General features: G+C 34.1%; 1 pseudogene; it reads right to left on the bottom strand.

Moving 5' to 3' along the window:
- LOC149557113 (protein TOPLESS-RELATED PROTEIN 2-like) overlaps positions 1-18,820 on the bottom strand; it is a 130,597-nt pseudogene that overhangs the window by 95,864 nt on the left and 15,913 nt on the right.

The raw sequence follows: 18,820 nt of genomic DNA, 5'->3' as shown, positions 1-18,820 counted from the left end.
AACATAACTTTTTCCTCCCTAGGCCAACTTACCTATTCATGCCTGAAGCTGAATATGCAGAAGGTGTAATATGATAGCATGGCCTCAAGTTCTCTGCATCAAATACTCCAACAACACCATCACAGTAGCCTGCAATTATGAGAAGGCTATTGCATGAATATACCACACTTGAAATGGGAGCAGATAGAGAATCATGAGGTGTCCACTATAGTACAAACAAATGTGATATTAGTTTACACTCATATAGAGAAGGTAGCTTATATCATTATCACTTACTAAATTTCAATTCTAAATTGCTGATAAAGACTTACACAATGCAAACACTCAAACTTAGAAGCATCATAAATAGCAAGCTAGCTCTCGTGAACAACCAAAAAGTGAACTTGATCATTATGGAACTATACTCTTGTATCCCCAACCGGTGGTGATGATCTTCCTGTCTGCACTTGTAAAAATTTTGACTTTCGCTTCTCCCATCTATCAATGCTCCAGAAACAGAGCTACAAAAACATTGGCTAAAAATTTACTAATTTTAATCTATAAACATGTGAATGTACAAAATGAGATGGCAATGGATATACAAAAAGAAGACAAACCTGGGCATCAACCCCAGAAGATACCAATACATTCAAAGTGTGTGAAAATGCCAAGCCTATAATTTTCTTTTGGTGGCCTTTAAGCTTCATTTTTGCCTGGTTAGTTTAACCAATTTTTGAAAAGACACAAGTTAGAAGTCGCCATTTTTAATGATGCACTAAATGAGTGAGCAAGAAAGAGACTCATTGATCACACCTCATCTACTCAGACATTGAATATCTAGATTGTTGAATCTTTCATCCTAATTGAAATGATGTTATTATCCTGAGGGTGAAAAGCCAGAAAAGTACCTGCGGGAGGAGGTGCCATGAAGGTAGTCATAACTTGCTATAAACACTCATTAGCAAGCATGACACAGAATATTTTCTCAAAACTTTGGCTGAAAAAAGGAAACAAAAAACTTGATAAGGAACCCAAGTAAGAATATAACTTCTAAATTGACCAACTCAGCAGTCATGTTGAAGAGGAACATATTTTCAAAAGATGCACCTTGAATGTCATCATATTAAATAAGGAGACCTTTCCACCAAAGGCAAACATTACATAGGAATCATTCTTAGACAATTCTATGCAAGCATCAACTTCTTTTGGATTTGTAGAACTGATATCATTAGTCATCACAATCCCACTAGCTAGTTACCACATTTGCAGTTGAAGATTAGCAGTAGACTGTAGAGAAGATCACTGTCTTAGTCACTTAAAAGACAATTTTCTAAGAAGCACATAGAAATTCTTTCCAAATTAAGAGCATCACCTTTCCAGATGGATTCAGCTCATTCCATGGCCATTTCCATAGTTTATGGAGTACATTTGATACAAATGCTAAAAGAGCAACACCAGAATTGGTATATATCAACCTTGTAACCTATACAAAACAATAGGTGCTATCCTTGTAAATTTTGTTAAAACAATAAATGTGATTCTAAAGCAGACCTTGAATGATGCAAACCAGCTCCTCAAACTCAAGAGGTAAGAAAAGGAATTGTTGAAGAAAAAAATTCTGATTGATGATGTGGTGAAGATTATTCATGATGCCTCACATTCATATTGATGCATCTTTTTCCCTGGAATAGTAAATGAAACTACTGATAGACTCATTCAAAGATCACTTTTCACACCTTTAACAAAAAGCATAAGAGGTCATAATGAGAATGAATGATAAAGGGAAAGTTAAGAGATGTAACAAGTGCACTAATGCTCATACCATGCTGAAAGAAAATCTAAAGAAGCTTAGAGTGTGTGTCAAGAATACTACAAACCTATTCAAGTATAGTTTGAAATGGAAAGACTCTACCAAGCACATTAAAGCACAAATGGACTCAATTGAAACCCATATTTTGCTAATGGACACATGATTTAGAGGAAGACAATGGCATCTCTCCTATTGCAGACTAGTCAACTTCATTCTCTACTAGATATATTACAAGAGAAAACAAATCAAATTAAGAAAGAATTTCTTCTATTAAGGGAAGCAATTGATCAAATGATGGTGACTTTATCTTAGGTTTCAAAAGGCGCATAATAGATTGAGAAGGAAATGCAAAAAATAGTTAATGTTGATATTGCAAAATATCTTTTCTTGCAATTTAATGTTAGAATAGGATTCTATCTTTAACCATTTCCTCATTAGAATCTACTTTTGGATTGTTGAAGATATAGTATAATGGCATATTACCTGACATATAAGACTCAACTTTGGTGGTAAGACATTTTTGGATCTATATATACACTGGCAAATGAGGAATATAGTTTTGATTTCTATTGCATTTATTTTTGGTGCATTCCCTAAGGGGGAATCCATAGGGATAGAGGAAGCTAATGTAAATATTGAAGTCATGAATTGCAAAGAAGGATATGTGGGTCTAGTTATAGATATGACTTTTCATATTACAGGGAGTAATGTATGGCAACACAAAGTCCATACAGTATTTTAGAGGACACCCTTTGTCCTTGATATCAAGGGGGGGGGGGGTATATGACATTGTGAAGAGTTCGCAAGTGTTTTCATAAATGACGAAGGGGGTTATTGATGCAAATATGTATGTTGGGTTGTCATTAATTTCAAACTTGTCATTGATATCAACTATGGTCCAAAAGGTGTGTTAGTAGTATTTCTACATGTTTTGGAGTGGTACAGTGACAACAGCACTTGTACCAAGGAGTTTTGGTTGTCACAATATCATAGCCAAATATCTACTTTAGATTGGCATTGGTTTAGATTATAGCTCATCTAAATCCTTCTTCAAATTTTGCATGTCTACTCACACAAGGTCCACATGGAGAAAGTAAGCTCTAGAAGTTCATGAACCTTGATCTTACTTATCTCCATAATAGAAGATGGCAGACAAATTGATAGCAAAGATGTAGCAACAAAGGGATGATTTGGAGAAACATTATGAGTGGATATAGGCTATAAGCCTGAATCTAGATTAGAATGCCACATAATATCATATAAACAACAAAAACACCATAAACTTGTAACCATAGCATCATGATCATACCATCATATCATCATATGCTTCAAGTTCAACATCAAAATAATAAAATTACAAATGATAAAACATAACATCAAGTTCAAGTAAAGGAAACAAAGCCTATTTAACCATATTTGTTTGTCATACCCTTTTTGTAAGGAACTCAAAAATTATTCAAATTAAACAAGTATGAACTGTAAGAGACTAAGAAGGAAGGCAAAGGTGTTACCTTACCAGGATGATACTAATAATGAGACAAAGAACCATGAAGACTAAATCCAAGGAGACCAAATCTAAACATCCAAGTTCATTCAAATTCAAAAATTGGTCTTCTTTCATAGCACTGTCAAGTCAATAGAATGAGCATTATTTTGTGTCTAGAGTGTCATCAATGTTTTTAAACGTAGAATGAAATGGTTGTAAGTATGCATTCCTACCACATGCAAATGATTTTGAGAGACAAACCTATGCAATCCAATCTCCCAAGGAATAGATAGCACCACTTATTGCCATCTTTTCCAAAATAGGATTTTTCATAAAGTGATATTAGAATAGTTACTAAAATGGTCATAAATTATGTTCTTATAGTAAAAGAATACTTTGACTTAAGAAAAAAACTACACAATATTAAAACATGACATTGTGATTTAAAAACTAAAAAGGTACCTGTAATGAAGAACTTCATTTGGACTTGCTAATTGGTTATCACTATTCACTATAAGCTTATCTTTAAAGTTTGAGCTTCACTTGGTTTCGAGAATAGTTTAATATTCTCTACTAAACAAGGCCAACCACGTGAAGGTGGAAGCTCATTTGGCCCCTCCCCCCCCCCAAAATCACTCTAAATTCCCCATTAACATTTAATAACATTCATTCATTCATCCATTTTTGAAATATAACATTCAATCATTATAATCACATGATAACATTCATTAACACATAAAATTCATTAACACACAACAATCATTTCTTTTTGGCTTTCTTGCTTCTTCTTTTTTCGTGAAATTTCTAAGAGGAATATCAATGTCCTCGTCATCCCCCTCCTCTACTGGTTCTAATTGCAATGCATGTCTCCTCCTCATCTCTTGAGGAACATGAGGCTGCTACACCAAAGGGGGGTCCGTTGCAATAACAAGTACTTCATGAGTTAAATTCACACCATTTTATATTAGTGAATCACGAGTTTTTATTTAAGTAAAAGAACTATAAATTAAAAAATTAATTTAAAAGAACAAAACATAGATTTTCTTTACCTGAATGTGCGACATGATCTACCAACTTATCAATTTGAACATCCTCTGGCACTTGTTCAGCACGACATGATTCTATATCCTCTAAAATATACACAAAAAGGTTACACCAAGTTCAATTAAAGATGTTAAATTGTATTAATAATTACATAATTAGTTTTAAATAGAAAATGAGCACCTCCATGGACTGTACGATGCACATCAGGGGCTTCATGATGCGGCATATGATCTGTGTCACGATTAACAGGTTGCATTGCAATGTCATGCACATTATTATCAAATAGATTATTGCTCAAGTATTCAATTTCTAATATATTTTTTGGCATATTTACCTATGCACATGATGCAAGAGTCTATTCAATTGGGGCAGTGGAAGCTTGCCATAGGCGTTTAGCCATGGCTACATAGCCCTGCTTGAAGGCAATTCTTTTGTGTTCTTCTGTGGCCTCTAGATTAAAATCAGTGCCCTAAATTTTTTTATTAATTAACAAAATTATTTGCATTTTATAAATAATTTTTCTTTGCAATTAATTTACTGCTACTTACAACTCATGCTTTGATTTTAGAATATCCCCTAGAGCCAAGTTTGTGCTGCCCAACCTTTTCTAGCCTAGCCTTTGTTTCCTTTAATGTGTCCTACAACCTATGAAAAGTTTGAAATATGTTAGATGATATAGATATAAATATCAGTACTAATTAGTGCATTATTATATTAATGTACTAGTAGTTAATACTATTGCATACCTTCTCGCATTTGCTGGTGTAATTTCTCTTCGACCATCCTCTTTCTCCTTTGCATCCAAAATGAACTCATTCCATTCCCTCACTGTAATAAAGGGAGGATTCTTGTACTTTGGGTTTAGGACAAGACTCTTTCTATATGAGTCCCTCACAACCTTAAGATGTTTGCAAGCTTTTTGTAACATTTTCTTATGATCAAAAATATTAATACCAAACTCATGCTCTAAATCTTTGATGAGTTGATCTTTTAATTTTTTATCTTGAAAGTTCCACCTTTTAAGAAAAAACACAAAATTGTTAGATATAGCTATTAAAAGAAAATACCCGAATGAAAGGAAAAATGCTGCACCAATTAATGATATGAAAAAAAAATAGGGGGATAAAATTAGTTCACTTATGATGTTCCACCTTGTACGTATGGTGGGCCCAAATGTTTGCAGTGTGAGGTCATAAAGCTTCTTATGAATAGGTAAATGCATATTACAATATAAAAATAATTGTTTAAATTACCTAGAATCTTAGGACATTTTAAAGGCATTGATTCATCATTGTCAATCAACAACAACGCCTGCATAGCTCCCGTGCTAGAAACATGGGTAGCTCTAGGAAATGATGATGAATTATCACCAATACATGCATTGTGATCTATATCTATCATAGTAGATGGTGCATCTCTTACTAGTAAAATAATAATCCACTATGTCATGTACCCAAGATAAAAGTACAATTTATCAACTCATAATTAACACAAAACCAAATATAGAAAAACAAGGATTTACCAGCTGGGCATCCCCTTGTGTTGACATTACAGTCAAAAATCTCGTATGGATGTCCATCAACCTCGTAGGAGTCTCCTACACTTGATGACCTGAACAATACATTGTTAGCAAAGACATTCTGAAATAATAAAAGTAAGATTTAACTTAAGAAGTTTTTGAATGTTCAAAATAAAAAATTCCTTGTAACTTGTCAACTAAAAGATTATTGTACCAGTGGCAGTCAAAGCTCTGCTAATAGCGGCCTCACCATGTTGTCCTTGACCAAGTTCTAGATCAGTTGCCAAAAAATCCTGTAACAAGAACACATATTACATATTTTATTTCACAACATAAAAGATTATAAAATATAAAATTTTATTGAACATTTTTTATAACTAAAGATTCATTACTGCTTACTTCATAACGACGAGCTTGCGCTCTCAAATTAGATAGCCTCTTCATCATCTCCTCAAATGGAATATTTGCTTCATCCAAAATTCTCATTTTTTCTAAATTTATTTGTTTATTTTTTTCTTCAACATAATTGTTAAATTAGGTTTTTCTGCAATATCATTATCAGAAAGGGTAGCTATTGGCTCTGTACTTACTGCAAGTGCTTTTCCCTTATTCTGAACATCAAATTGTGAGAGTAATATCAGTAAAACTATCATAAAAACTCAAAAATTATAAATAAAATAACATAATAATATAACATTTTTCAACTATCTAATTTGTACAATTTCAATAAGGTTTACCCTTGCTAAATAATGGGTGGGAGTAGCATCCTCATGGCCTCTATCATGTGTGGGATCCATATCATCCTATCACAAAGATTAAACATAAAAACTTTAGCTAACTGAAAGCAATAGACAACAAAAAAAAACTTATTAACAAAATGGTATATAATACTTACAACCCTCATGATAGTAACTTTGTTTGTATCTATGTGATTTAAATAGTAATCTATTAGCAATTCTTCCCCTGCACTTATTAATTTTATTGCACAAACAAAAACTGCATTCCCCTCACACACCTCAAATATGCAATTGGGTTGCCTACTAGTTGAGGAAGGTCTCATCCTATTTATAAAACCTACAATGTTACTTTTTTCTTTTTGTCTCCCATCAATGTACATAGCAAATCTTTTACTTTGATCATTTTTTTTCCATTGCATATAATTAGCTGATAGTGCATACCTATGCATACTTTTTTTTTATTGAACAATCCGCATCCAATCATTGTAATTGTAACATGGATTGACATACTTGAACAATTTGACAACTTTTTTGTAACATACCTTTATCCCATCCATAAAAAATAGGCCCAAACCATGTGATGAGGATGGTGCAATGTGATATATCCTCTCATTGACACAAAAATCGATGTTAATTGGAGGTAGCTCATTGGGGACCCATTCTTTCTCAATGTGTGTGTACTAAAAGGGAACCTTGATATCACCTTTGGTCTCATCATCATAAGAATATGACCCCCCATTAGCAAAGAAAAATTGCATGTGTTTATCAATTTTTTTTCTAATCTTTTGACCTCTAGTTGATCTCCCTATTTTAGTTGTGGTACATGTAGAGCTTTCATCTACCATTTCCTCATTTCCCTCATTCAATGTAGATAGATCTGACAAGTACCTATTTGGTGGGTCCTGCAATCCATCAAATGGAAATTTGATAATATTTAAATAGTATATATAGAATAATCAAGTCGTGACTCATACGTGCAGTTCTTCTTTGTCTATACGTGAGAGATATAAAATGTAGTAAGTTGAAAGTGATTATACAATTATATTTCTATACAGACCTTCTTTGTCTATATATACATTATATGATTATATAATATGTCTATTTATAACATATGTGCTCAATGATAAAAAAGAAGAATATAAGAAAGTTATGTCTATTTATTAACTTATACCTGTTGATCCATGTCACTATGCACGATCCATGCCAAAGGGGTCAAATTTCTTGCATATGTTAGTCATTTATCTTAAGTTACCTAAAAATTACATGATACATGTATGCTAAAAATAACTTAGAAGACAACATGAACAAATTTACCTTATATATGGAATGCAAGATCATCAACAGAAGGGGTGACAATGTCTGTAGTCAATTGCCTATTTGCAAAAAGGGTGATAATTAGACACAATATAAACATTGGTAATTATAAATAATATATGTTGTAATCATTAGAATTGAACACAATAAATATGTAACCAAATTTCCTACATATGTTAATCATTTATCTTAAGTTAGCTAAAATTTACATGATACGCGTATGCTACAAATAACATAGAAGAAAACATGAACAATATGCAACATCGTAAACATGAACAAATTTACCTTATACATGGAATGCAAGATTGTCAATAGAAGGGGTGACAATGTTTGTAGTCAATTGCCTATTTGCAAAAAGGGTGATAATCAAACACAATATAAACATTCATGGTAATTATAAATAACATATGTTGTAATCATTAGAATTGAGCACAATAAATATGTAATCATTACAATTGAAAGCAATAAATCATGTCAATCATTTCATTGATCATTTCAATTATGTCATTGATTATCTTCTTCTTCTTCATCCTCATCATCATCATCATCATCATCATCGCCATCATCATCGCCATCATCATCGCCATCATCACCATCATTATTGCCATCATCATCACCATCATCATCACCATCATTGCCATCATAATCGCCATCGTCATCATCACCATCATCATCATCATCATCACCATCATCATCATCATCATTATCACCATCATCTTTATCTTCATCATCTACTTCTTCATCATCTTCAATATCTTCTTCTTCCATAACATTATACTTTATTGACCTTCCTCTTGGATCATGTATAACAACAAATGACCAACCCTATTTATGTGGAACCTCTGAGTAAAACACTTGCTCACATTGTCTTGGAAGAACATAGGGCTCATCTCCAACTAGCTCAAATGACCTTGTATTAATCATTGTAAATCCATTATCATGTTGAGTAACCATTCTATCTAGATCATTTTGATTTAGTCATAACTTGTACCATTTGACGACGAATAGAACTATATTGAAGGAGTTAAAGTCACACTCAATTATATCATCCAAGATTCCATAGTATTGATTTTGAGATTGTTGAGGATGTATGTCATTTCTAGATGATATATTGGTGACCTTGAAAACTGTAGTTATCCCAGAATCACAAGTTTTCTTTGTGTCATCCAACTATTTTATGCAAAATTTGTGGCCATGATAGTACATAGCTTTGTGGTGCTTGATCTACAATTTTTGAAGTGTGTGTAAATTATTTGCATCGTGAGTTGATACAAAACATACGTCGAGTTATGATCATTAATAAATTTCTATGTACCTCTCCACCTCTTAAACCCTTTACTAGATCAACTACCATCGGCGTAACATTGGAATCTACATTACGATGAGCTTCTGTAACCAATAAAGAAACACCTTCCCATGTTAATGAGCAGCCATTTTGTTTACATTGTTCAATCCATACCGTCATCCAATCAAGATTGTTCGCAATATAAAAATGTATTGCATCCCACTCTCAACCACCTGTATCAAAAAAAATACACCAATTATAAATAACTTATATTGAAGATTTATAAGATTTAATTAACTAAAATAACATCTTAGATTTACCTCTCACTTTCCTCAATCTACCTTTTCCCATCAAGTACTCCCCTTTGAATTTGTTAATTGAGTTGTGATCCCAAATACGATCTACATGGATCTTTGCTGCAAACTTAGGAAGATATTCACTAATGTACACCATTGTATAGTATACCATATATCCCTCCACCATAGAACTCTTTGGATGTGCTCTTTGTCAAACCAAGCCTTTCAAAAATTTCAAGTTCCTCTCAACCATCCACATTGACCTAGTTGGTATGAGGTAGTGTTCTTGTGCATTGAAAAATTTGGAGGTAGACACTTTTGCATTTCACACATAAGAAGAGGAATTTTACTCTTCCAATATTTTATATCTTCTTTATTGATTTCTTTAGATGAAAACCACCTCATGTATTTTCCAAAATCATATATAACCTATTTGACATTGTTGGCGAAGTGGTGTGGTAGAGATAGAGGTAGAACATACTACAATATTTGTAAAATGATCTTGTCAATATTTTATAAAAGAATGCAATTAAAACTACATGCAGTATACAAATATATAGTGAATACAAAATAAAATGAATTACCTTAATAAATGTATGCCAATTGTGTGTTTTCAACCCTGGCCCAAATTCACTTTTCTTTGATGTGAGATTGTTTATGTTCACAACAAATCCAATGGGAAATCGTATTTTTTTATGACTTCTTTTATAGCATTGCTCTGCCACTCTGACAATAACCAAGGGCACTTGTATCAATCTGGTCTCCATTTTTATTTGATTGAATGCCATTTTTCATTGCATGGTTGGATTCTTCAATCTCACTACAAGTTTTGACAATTTGGTCTTTGTCACACCTTCCATCCAAGATTTTTCATAATGTCTCTGTTACATTCTTTCCAATATGCATAGGATCAAACAAATTCATAATTGGGAGTTTCTTGTAGTACAGAAACCTAGTAAATTATGTAGGATAAAATTTTAGTCATTTTGGAAGTTGGTCATTGATGCCTTGACAACCTTCGCAAGCATCAATTACATATTAGTAAACAAAACACAATATCAAAATATAAATTTGAAACAAAAACCATCAGATGGAACGACATTACCTCAATGATTTATTTTATTATATGCGAACTTCCATAGGCGAAGTGTTATTCTCTATGGCTTTGACATAGTCTCTTCTTTCCCATTGAAAAGATGTTTTTTGGTAATTCGGTACTTATGATTTATGTGCAGAAAGTGTCTATTCTCATTGAACACCTGCTTTCTTAAACTTTTTGAATGATAATATTTCATCTTTGGACCACAAATTTTTCCTTTGTCTGAAGACCTACAAGATCATGTATAATTGGATTAAACTTGTTAACTTTGTGTTGTCACTATAACATACCAAAAAAGAGGTGTTAAGAAGAGAACATACCACAAAAATATGTTAGCCAGGGGCATTATGTATTGTCCATACAAGCATTACATTAAATTGAAATTGTCTTTGTCCTATTGATCTACAGATATCATACATAGTAACCCCATTCCATAACATCATCAACTAGTCGATAAGGGGTTCAATATATACATTGATATCTTTAACTTGGCACTTACCTAGTTGAATGAACAAAAACATTACATAATTATTATGACCATTTTGATGGATTAATAATAATAAATTAATTTAGATGACCATTAAATCAAAAAATATGTGGAACAATTAGTGTCAACATTATGTGCTCTCTCTTTATGGACAACCAAGGAGGTATGTTATTGTTGATAACAAAAATAGGCCACACCAAGTAAGTAGATTTCATCTCTCCAAAAGGATTGACACCGTCTGCTGCCAATGAAAGCTTGAGATTACAAGGTTCTTCTTTAAAGTATGCCCATTTTTTCTCTATTTTCTCAAATGTCAAACCATTTGCAGGCATTTGCATAATGTCATCTTGTCTTCTATTGCATGTATGGTAATCCATAAATTGTGCCAAGCTATTGCACCTGAATAATCATTGCAGACATGGAATAATGGAAATATGCCGAATAACCTTATGAGGCACCTTTTTTGTTAATTGATCTGATTGATATCTACTAGTATGAAAAATATGGCATTGTTTTTCAAATTCATGCTATTTATGATATATAATATGATCATTCAGACATGCATGTATTGATAAGTAGGAGATAATTTCCACATCAAGTCAAATTGTGACATTGCTATCAGGATTTAACTGTGTGATTTTTGAATCAAACTCATTGACCCATGTTTCATGAGTAGTGATTCAACATGAATCCATCTCTCATGAGAATAAATGGAACACTTAGCACTCATTGGATCTAGGTGATACTCACAGGGGTGAAGCATCGGGACTTCCTGGGAGGTCACCATCCCAGTACTACTCCAACCTGAGCGCGCTTAACTATGGAGTTTCATCCATGGTTAAACCCAAAGCTTGCAACCCCATTTTCAAAACCTTCACCAAGTGTTGTGCCTTATGAACCATTCATTATAAATCCCCTTAAGCTCATCAATTGATAAGTAGGAGATAATTTCCACAACAAGTCAAATTGTGATATTGCTATCAAGATTTAACTGTGTGATTTTTGAGTCAAACTCATTGACCCATGTTTCATGAATAGTGATTCAATATGAATCTATCTCTCATGAGAATAAATGGAACAGTTAACACTCATTGGATCTAGGTGATGCTCACATGGGTGAAGCACTGGGACTTCCCAGGAGGTCACCCATCCCAGTACTACTCCAACTTGAGCGTGCTTAACTACAGAGTTTCCTCCATGGTTAAACCCAAAGCTTGCAACCCCTATGAGCATCACCTAGATCCAATGAGTGCTAAGTGTTCCATGTATTCTCATGAGAGATGGATTCATGTTGAATCACTACTCATGAAACATGGGTCAATGAGTTTGACTCAAAAAGCACACAATTAAATCTTGATAGCAATATTACAATTTGACTTGCTGTGGAAATTATCTCCTACTTATCAATTGATGAGCTTAAGAGGCTTTCTAATGAATGTTTCATAAGACACAACACTTGGTAAAGGTTTTGCAAAAGGGGTTGCAAGCTTTTGGTTTAACCATGGAGGAAACTCCATAGTTAAGCGTGCTCAGGCTGGAGTAGTACTGGGATGGGTGACCTCCCAGGAAGTCCCGGTGCTTCACCCCTATGAGCATCACCTAGATCCAATGAGTGCTAAGTGTTCCATTTATTCTCATGAGAGATGGATTCATGTTGAATCATTACTCATGAAACATGGGTCAATGAGTTTGACTCAAAAATCACACAGTTAAATCCTGATAGCAATATCACAACATGCATTTATTGTTTGATACTCCATTCCAATATCTTTTATGATGGTAGATAATTCTTGGTAGGAGCGAGGTAGAATGTTTGATGGTGGTAACAAACTCACACCTATCAACCTACGACCAAAAATATAATTTGTTAATTTCAATAATATTAATTGTTACATGAACCCAATGTTAATTGTAAGGGAACTACGAGAAAAATAATGAAAGAAGATGGCATACCTTAACATACGTTCCATTGCTATGTTGGATAAACCATTCATAACCTTCAAGTTCACCAACAACAATACAACATCAAGAAGAGTTGTATCATTACCTTCTACTTCAATATTCACACCTCCATGTTCCCTCATTTGGAAATCTGCATTCTTCGAATTGTCATGGTCCATGACATGAAACTCAGGGATGTTAACCAATATGAAAATGATGACCTTATATTAGCCATGACCATGATATCATCATCAAATCATGTCTTATGTAATTTATAAATTATTAAAATACATACCAATGGACGATATTTGTTTCCCCCTTCAATGTGACCATGTTGCCTACAATGTTCCTCAGTTGTTTTGATTAGATATCTTTGAGTCTTTAAGCCCTTACAATTTTTGCAAGGACAATAACATTTTCCATCACCTTTTATTTTTAAGTTAGACCATATTCTAGCAATTTTCTCCCTATTTTTTTGTGTGTTGATATCGTCAGACACGGTCTTTCTTGAATGGAATGACTCGTTGGTGGAAGAAGGATGATTTGTTTGCAACCTGTAGATGGAGTAGTAAGAGGAAGACACATATAGAAATTAATACTAAAGCGAGACAAATAGAAAGAGGTATAGATAGAGAGATAGATTGATAAAGAGATAAAGAAATATAAAAAATGAAAAGAAACAAATGCTTAGTTGACCTTCTATAACACTACCTCTACATATTGCACTTGCTACATACAAGCACTTCTTGAGAAAATGGGTAGTAGCAGCCAAGAAGGGAATAGGAGAATCCATTTGGCTCAAGAGGAGGATGCACAAAGTGACCAATGGGCAAGAGGAAATGCTGATCCAGAGAGAAGAGAGTCTCTAATGTTCAATAGAACCCTGTTGAAGACTGTCAGGGGATAAGCCCAAGGGGTGGGATTTGATTCTACCACAAGCCGAGTTTGCTTACAGTAACTCCGTAAATAGGAGTACTAGTAGATCACCATTCCAAATTGTATATGGAAGTAGCCCAAGGACTGCACCAAAATTGAGGAAGATAGAGCAAGGGGAGAGGACAAGTGTTGAAGCTGAAGAATTTGTTGAACATATCAAGCGTCTACATGAGGAGGTTCAAGCACACATTACCAAGATGAATCAAGAGTATAATGCTAGGGCTGATCAAAGGAGAAGACATAAAGAATTTCAAGTAGGGGATCTAGTCATGGTGCACTTATGAAAAGAAAGATTTCTAGCCAGTACTTACAACAAGCTAAAAATGAAGAAATTTGGCCCTTGCAAAATTCTAAAGAAACATGACTCAGGAAATGCATATGAGGTGGAGCTGCCAGATGGTATTCACATTTCTCCTATTTTCAACATTGCAGACTTAACAGAGTATCATGATGATGGTACAGATGAGGAACTGGTGTTAGAGCCATGTCCAATTCCTGCTTCTAAGAAGGAGGAGATAGAAGACATTCTAGATCATCATGTGGGTAGGAGTACCAGAAATAGGTAGTATGAAGAGTATTTGGTCAAGTGGAAAGGATGACCGATAGAGGACTCAACTTGGATTTCAGCAATTGAGGTTTCCCATTTGGGATTTCCTCTACCATTCATAAAGCGACAAGGTCACTTTTCAATCTACCCTGGGTGTCTGATGCAGGAGCATCCAGAGGTATAAGGGCAATCCTGTGTCACCCAAAAAAATGTACTTAGACTTAGTTTTTGTTTCATGTGTTTTCATTTCTGGATACCCATTTGGGTCAAATAAAGGTTCCAACTCTCACAGTTCCACTATCAATGTTCTAGGATAGAGTATTTGAACACCTTGGGATACGTGTAAATGCCAAAAAAATAGGAGTATGTAATTGGGCCATCATTTCAGTGAACTAGAAGGTGTAAATTGGCTAGATGAATATAATTGTAATTTAGAGCATTCCAGAAAAAGAATCAGGTCAAAAGGCCCCACGGTTTGAAAGTTATTGCAATTTTTCGAGTTTTGGAGACCTCCTAAGAGTGCTTCAAAGTCAGGTTAGGGGCATTAAATGACCTCAAAAAGGGCCAAAAAATGGGGGACAAGCAAAGCTTGTCCATAGGGCTATAGAGCACTTCGAGAGCTTTTCAAAAATGTAAACGGTTCGTTAATCAGAGCTACAGTTCAAAAGTTATGCCTCCCAAAAGTTCGGTTATCATTTTTGGATTCTTCTAGATTTGCACCAACTTCTAACACAGCTTCTGGAGCCTTCTACTAGGTCGGTGGATGCCTACTAGCACTTTCTAGAATGTACTCCTAGTCCTTAACTCTCTAGGGTCTATTTAAGGACATTTTTGGTATTGTAAAAGGTAGTTCGGAGTGGAGTTTGAGAGGAGGTACTAAAAAGAGAAATTATCTCTATATTTATGCTATTGTAAGCCGTTAGGGCATGTTTTGAAGTCTATTTTCTCTGTACTGGATGTATTAGCTTATTTACAAAGTTAATAAAATTTCCCTTTATTGTTGTGTCCATTCTGTGCTTGGGTTGTGTCCCCATCATAACATCAAAATGTGTTGGAGCAAATGTTATTATGGCTCTTTAGGCCATATTTTGTTGGATGCCTTGATAACCAACTTATCATGGTTCTTCGGGCTAGCTTTTGTTAGACACCTTGATAATCAACTCATCATGGTTCTTTGGGCCAGATCTTGCCAGATACTATAACTTAAATCTATCTTAAACCACACTTGAGGTGGTGTTCAAATATTGTATTATAATTGCTTTAATTCTCTCTTTGCTAAAAAGGGAGTGTTGAGAAATTTAACCTCATAGTGAATTGAAGCAAATTCCATATGTAATATATGTTAAAATATATATATGTGTGTGTTTTGATGGATTTATGTTGATATACTTAAATAGACCATTCCAAGATTATCATACTAAGATGGTATCTCTTCATATACTTAAGAGTATAATGTGTTCTATATCAATCCTCCCTAACTAAGAGGGGGTGTTAAGATTATAGCTATGGTCAGATTGATTTAATCTTAACATACAATGTTGGTATAATATATTATAATATTATACTATATATATAATATTATATATACATTATATATATATAATATATAATACATATGTTATATTGTGATTTATATTGTTATCTTATAATGATTAGTCATAGAGACATATCTCTTTATGACACATGTCTCATCCTCTCATATTTATATGAGATACAAACTATAACAATGGAAATATAATTACATTTGTAGAAACTGGTCCATGTTACCTAACAACAAAGGCATTTCTTTATCAGCAAGCACCCTCAGACTCAATCAAGCAATAAACTTAACGTTGTTGAAGTTGATGAAAGCTCGACCCTACAACTCCCAAGAACCACCTGCATGCAAACACCTATCATAGAAAGAGAGAAGCAAAAGCTATGGAGGTTGAAATTCCCAAATCCACAAATGAGACATTCTTGATGAGCAAAAAGAGAAATTGATATTATCAAAAGTGAATCAATGTTATAATTACAAAAGAGATTATCCTTATAAAGGAGATCAAAACCCTAACAAGTAACTAACCTAGGTTGCATGATAATAATCAATAAAATAATTAATTATTGTATGCCCAAAGTTTACCCTAATTAAACTAGAGATAATAAGTGACTTAATAATTAAATCAATATGATTTAATTAAGAAGAAAAATCTTTATTACTCTAACACCACACCCCCCCCCCCCCAAGATAAACTTAGGGAGTAGGTAAAAACCTAGAAATTGCTATTAAAAGTAAATTTGGGTGCTAACAACAAAGCCTAATGAGGTACCCAAGCACAACCAAATCTTTGAAAAGAGAAGAAATGGAGAAAACTACATGGGAAAAACCTTACACCAAAAAGAGATGGAAATAATGCTAAAAAGAACTGGTGAAGGACTGAAGAAGCCTACAAACTAGGGAATGTCCCAAGAGATAGGAACAAAAGATGATCATGAAGAACACCACTAAAGCATGTAGAAGTTGCAAAACTCTGTCAAAAGTAACCATTGATCTGAAGAACCTCCACTGAAATAGAACTTGATTAGCTAGAGAAGACAATAATCTGCATCAAATCAAGAGGCATACAAAGGAAAAAAAATTGAACTCAAAGATATAGATGACATGAAACATCAAAGCCTAAAGAGTTGATCAATCAAACATGGAAGGTTACAACCAAAGTAGGAAAGAAAAGAAGAGTGTCTATATGGTAAATGATTCATCTCACCAAAATATATAGGTACCCAACCATTGCATCCACCTAGTACATAGTAACAAATACTGAATACATAGATCGCTCCATTGAACCAAGAAAGCATGAGAAACAATAGAAGAATCCCCCTAATGTAGATAAGGGTGAGGTGACAGAAAACTAGAAAAGTGGGCCAAAAGAACTACATGTCAAGAAATCATGATCAAGATGCACAAATGAGTACATATTTGTGCACTAAGGTGATCAATCTCAGACGTGTAATGTGGATCATGTCACAAAAGGGAAACTCACTAGGCAAAGGAAGATGGCAAACAAAGACAAAACATCAACCCCCCATGGAAATTTAATCAGAGTAGTGCATGTACAATAAGGCACAATATATGGTGAATCCCAAGAATACAATAATATGTACGAGTGTCCTTAGATGACACTACTTGAATCAGAAGGAAAAATAAGGAAAAATAATTGAAATAAAAATACAGATGGAATATAGCACTTTATCTCAATGTGTTTGCAAGAATGCATACAAATGATGTCTAAAAAGGCCAGAAGAGACATAAGGTCGATAAAATAGATAGTACAACCAATGATGAATCGTCTGAAGCAAAAAAATTATCTCTAGACCTAAAACAACCAAGATATCCACTTGAATGTAAAACTACAAAAAATGAATAGAATGTGCCTAGAGTAGAATTTGGAAAAACAAATAGCATCACTAGAAAGAGATTTGAAAGACCTTTCCAACTATATAAAGAATTCCCAAATCGGATTCGGTATGCCCAAGATATGAGTAAACAACTAAAGGTAGGTCCAAATAAGGCCTGAAGGGGTGATAGAAGTGTTGATGCAACACTAACATCAGCAAGTAATGATCATAAACTTGATGGTCAAGGAATCATCAAGGCAAAAAAATAACCCCTAGCAGAAAAAATATTTGATCATCGAAAACAAGCTAGATCAAAGGTTTGGTGGTGGAAGAATAATTGAGTGGCCAATAAATGACATGTGATAAAAAAAACATGTACATGCCCAGTAAACTACTTCATATGTTAGAAAAATTGCATGGGGGAGAATTAAAAACTCTATCAACTCACCAAAACCATTGGTAAATATCGACAAACCACTTTGAAGAGTCCAACAAACACCATGCAAATGCCAAACTTGGTGAGTGGGCAATGTTGTCAAGAAGTCCTTTAATGGGTGCAAATTTGTCATGGCCATGTGAGTAGGGTCTAATGTATCCCAAAAAAAAATGCCAATGTTTGCTACATAAAAAGAGGCACAAAGCCCATGAGCGTGGGTAAAAAACTACAGTCATCCTTCAAAAATTCATGGCTTCAAGCGTGCCACTAATATGCATCATGTCATTTCACTGTAGTACCCAAAGAAATAATTTACATAAAATCCACCCATAGAGAGCCAAATCTAACAAACCCACATGGAATAAGATGGGCCACATGGCAGCTGATTGGGCCTCCCAAACTAAATGAACTGAGCCCAACAAAAATTGTAGCACTTCTAGGAAGGGATGTTTAGTGGGTTACATAGGGGCAATGAATGTGCCAAAAAAAGAAAACCAACCACTCACAATGTTGAGCACATGGAGGTAAG

Source organism: Cupressus sempervirens, chromosome 5 (assembly GCF_028749045.1).
Source record: "Cupressus sempervirens isolate cs-2001-9-10 chromosome 5, ASM2874904v1, whole genome shotgun sequence".
Lineage (NCBI taxonomy): Eukaryota > Viridiplantae > Streptophyta > Pinopsida > Cupressales > Cupressaceae > Cupressus > Cupressus sempervirens.
The sequence above is the reverse complement of the archived record's forward strand: the minus strand, read 5'-3'. Positions and strand labels throughout refer to the sequence as shown.